We start from the raw sequence: 4848 nt of genomic DNA on the forward strand, positions 1-4848 counted from the left end.
GGGCGCCCGCCCTCTGCCCCCGTGGGCCGGGCCTGCTGTCAAGGCTGGCAAATGCACCCGGAACGCGACGGGGCCTTGCCAAAAAAAGGCCGTCCCCGGAGGGTGGCGGGGGGCGCGCTGCTCCATCGCGGCGTGCGTGGGGAGAGGGGACGGCGCGATTTATTAGAGTGTCTGGTGTGGCCCCTCGAGCCAACAACCTCAGCCGGGCTTCGGGAATGGGAAAGCCCAAAGGCTGCTCCACGCAGTTCAGAGTGCCCCTGCCAGCAGCCACCTCTGTGTCACCTCGGTGACACCAGCGTGCCTGCCTGCCTTGGCACTTGGGGCAAATGCACCTGCTTGGAGTAAAGAAGGAAAGAAACGGGGTGACCTGTTGAGGATCGTTTGTTCTGGGAGAATAGACGTGACTGCATTGGGGAAGCTTGCTGTGCAGAACCATGTCCGATTTGTCCTGAGACTTCTGAGAGGCCATGAATAAACCGCCGTGCTTATTGTCCATTTTGCTTAAATTTCGCTTCTGTTATCTGAAAGTCTGGGGTAGCACATCCATCTTTTCTGTTGGGAGAAAACACGTAGTTAGAAATCACACAGCATTTGATGACACGAAGCTTGAAACATATTTGTTTGGAGTTCCCACTTCCAGGAACCAAACTTCTACATAGCAAATGTTTCTCCATGTGTAGCATGTTTTCTTTAGCTGAAAGCAGTATGTATTTTGTTCTAAAGTTTAATCATCTCTGGGGACAAAATGTGGTTTTAAACTTACTGGAAAAGAAGTTTTATTTCAACTAATTATGGGAAACTAAGTGTAACTTGAGAGGGTCACCGAACCTCATACACTTCAAATTTTGCATGGTTTGTCTTTTCTAATTATAATGTCTCCTTCTTAAGGTGGGCAGTCTCACAGCCTACTGAAGCTTCTTATTTTCATTTTTATTGATAAAAACGTCAGTGGCATTTTACAGGAAATAGTAGTTGCAAGGCACCTGCAGCGATGTGCTGCTTTTAATGGCTTTCAGAACAGATTTTCATCTGGAGGTGTTTTCATAGTATCCATCAGATTTACTTGTGCAGCAATGCATGAGATACAATGCACTGACAATTTGCAGGTGCAATGTGATAGTGAATGAAAGACCGCTTCTTGTAGACAAGGTGAAAGATTTGCCAAAGAAAGAATTGCAATCTAAGTAGGTGGGTGAACAGTTACCTGGCACCTAATTTATACCTTCCCATTAACACCCCATTTCCCTCTTCTTGACTTCATTCCTCCACGTCAGCTTTTTCTTTCTGGTCAGGGATCCTCCTTTAACTCCTTCAGCTCACTCTCCTTGGCTTGCTAGCTCAGAAAGCACACCCCTTTCTGTTCTGAAGTATCCTGCAGTCTGGTTTTAAAGACCAGATCTAATACTTTCATTTTGTTCCTTTCTCCAGGGCATTTTCACTGATTCAACTCCAGATTCTCAGAGCACTTCAGCAAAAACCTTCCCTTACACTGCAGTTATTTGTATGTTCTACATTCTTGACTTTATTTTAAATTGACTTTTTCATTTTTTTGGGTTGCACCTCATTTAGAAGTTATGTTTATGTTTGAGGCTTTTTACAGACTCTACAATCAGCTGAAGTTCAGATATTACATATATAGAGTATATATGCTTTTCTCAGATAGCTTTGTGCTCTGCAGTAAATTATGTTGTCCTTGAATGTGATCTAGCGAAGCATATGGTATTCCTTAAGCAAAAAGTAGAGCCATCATTCATGTAAACTGGTTAATCTCTTCAATTCTTCAAATTTTCTGTATTCACCACATTCAGAACAAGAATGGAATAATTATGAAAGCAATAATAACAATCATTATTATTAAAACTTTTTTTTAAACTTCTGTAATTTTCCTTTTTCATATCCCACATCCTAGTTTATAACTTAAATAGCAAAGATATACTGGGCCATATTCTTTACCCCATCCTACCAGTTTGATGTCATCCAGTTTCGTCATCAAATCAGTGTAGCTAAGCAGAGATGAGACCAACTACAGCTTCTAATTCAGTACTAATTGAGATAAACATACACAATTGCCAATAATACTTGCTGCAGAAATATGATACTTTTTTTCCAATTACCTACCTAAGCATGGAGGGTGAAATTAATTTATGCAGAGGGTAAGACCAAACCCTATGTATTAAGGATCTCTTTGAAGACCATATTGAATGTGAGTATAAAATTTGTCCTAAAGCAGTAATTACTACAAGACAGTATCACAAGACTGAATAACTGCATAAATGTAACTGCATAAATGTGCATGTGTGTTGATAATAACAACATTATGCTAAAAAGAGACACTGATCATTTTGGATACCTGATCAATGAAACTTAAGGACACACTAAGTAGACCTAGTTTTATCAGGTTGTTTTGATCTACCTCCACCAGACTACTCAACACACTAGATGTGCTGTAAAATCCTATGTTTGCATATTTGTGCATAGCATTAAGGTAGCATTACTTTTCTCCGGAGGTATCTAGGTAAACATTTGCCAAGACAGCATCTATGCATGTGTGTATTGTGAGCTAATTTAATGTAAGGCTTCAAATGATCAATACCATTATTTAGCAATGAGATTGTTATCAATGTGCTTTCTGGTTCTCCATTTTAAATTTTTTTTTAAAGCATTGCAATCATAGTTCAAAGCTATTTCATGCAGGCTTCTGGACCACAGAAGTACACAGATGAAGCTTTTGCACTACCCAAAATAGTCAGCTTCTGGGATGTAGAATTCTTGTTTGGACCCCCTGAGGATAATTGTCGTCTTGTCTTTCATGTTGAACAGCAACAGACACAGTGTGGCTTCTGAAAATTTGTCCTAACATTTTTCCCTCCTCAGTGAAGTAAACTAGTACATCAAAGTTAATGTCAGCAAATCCAGCTCTGGGAAAAATGATTCATTTGAGGAGATAGTGAAAAATAATGTGTATATTTACACCAAACTTTCTAATAAATCTTCCAGATTTTTATAAAGAATCATAGATTATGAAAGGAGAGGTGGGATAAGAAAATATAATAACCTTTTTCAACCTGAAAAGGCCATGACAGACACTTACTATAAGGTTTTTTTTCTTTTTTTGTTTGTTTGATAATCATAGCCCTTTCAATTTTTAAATCTAGTGTATTCTCTATTCTGATTGTGTGACAAACCCACACAACTAACAGTGAAAACTCTGGTACATTCCTTATCCAGAAAAAAGAGACAAGAAGACTATGCACAAAGTGCTATCAACATTTTATAGTAAATTATGTAAGAAGCAGACTTCTCAGTCTTTGATTTTATGAGGTCTAAGATTCTTACACAGAAACCCCCCATTTCAAGGTGGGTTACTTTTTTGATGCTGCATAATCCTGAGTCACCAAAACCAAAACTAAAAGTACCATAGCAACCAAGGCACATATTTATAAACTCTGCAGTTCTGAATCAGATTTGCAGTGGTGTAGTCTCCCAGCATCTTTTATGTGCTTTACACAGATTGCTGTCTCCATATTCTTCAATGGCAGTGCAAGCTAACATTTAAACTTGATTCACACAGAGATGCTCTCACATGCTTCTACATGTACCCAGCTGTTAAACCAGCATTCATTTGGTCTGCTGGCAATTTCAACAGTGCATGGGTTAAGCTAAAAATAGTTGTTCTGTCTAGAAAAAAAGTGACACTATGTCCTTTAGAAATAGGGAAATATGCTTATTTATATAATTGATGTTCTAAAATTTTGGCTCTAAATTAAATTTAAGTTTTGCCTAGTCACTTCATGAAAAAACAGGACTGAGCCATATGTTGTGTAACAGAAACACAGACATTCCATTTCCATTCAGTCTCTGCAGCCCTGGGAATGCTGCATCTATATGAATGCAGACACTGTTAGACACTCTGCCATGACAGTTGTCCATTTTGGCCTCCTGCTGTTGAGAACAAGTATCTTTGCTGTATTCTGATGCCCAAAAGGCCACATAATCTTAGAGCAGCTTTTATGAACCTCTGTTCAGTATTTCTCCAGGTAAAGTGTTTCTTTTTCACTATTGTGTGTGGTTTAAGTCAAGTACTGTACTGTTGAAATGCACGATTTAAATACTGAGGGGGAAGGGAATGACCTGTCGCTCTGAAATGCATGCAAGATGTTCCTTGTGAGCAGCATTCTGAACATATCACAGCTGAGAAACATACTTGCAGGCTGCAGAAGGACAATCTGGACAAAGAGAAATGAAAGATATCCTGTTGTAGCTTTGCACTCACAATGCAAATATAAATCCTGCTCAGGGTTTCTTGACAACCATGGCACTTAGATTTCTGCCTTTCTGCTACCAGAAGATATACGAATTTCCTTTTTAAATATTTGTTTTGGTGTATGAAAGTGTCTTTTCTCTAACTTGGGGTTTAAAAATACTAAAATCTGTATTTGGCTTGGCTTGGATTTTGGGTATCTAGGAGTATGCCCTGCTGCTTGTGGTGCCTACAGGCTCTGTTTTTATGAGCCAGCAGGGCATATGCCATAACTGTGCATTCACATCATGGTTAGTCTTAGCCATGTAGTAACCTAAGTAGCACACCTGTATCATTGACAGAAACAGTGTCATCCTTTAGCCTATTCAGCCAGCCATTCAAAGGAAAACAAAGTGTTTTTTTTTACAAAAAAAAGAGAACTGGCTGATGGAGTACAGCGATGCTTATTTATAAAAATATTCAGAAAGACCTATCTTCCTGAATGCAACAGAAACAAGCAACTGAAAGCAGTTTTCTTGCTCAGAAACCACTTTTTCTAGTAGTTCAGTGTCCTAATGAATGATTCCACTATTACTTTTCTGACCCCT

This window comes from Chaetura pelagica, unplaced genomic scaffold (assembly GCF_000747805.2).
Source record: "Chaetura pelagica isolate M959 unplaced genomic scaffold, ChaPel_1.0 scaffold50, whole genome shotgun sequence".
NCBI lineage: Eukaryota > Metazoa > Chordata > Aves > Apodiformes > Apodidae > Chaetura > Chaetura pelagica.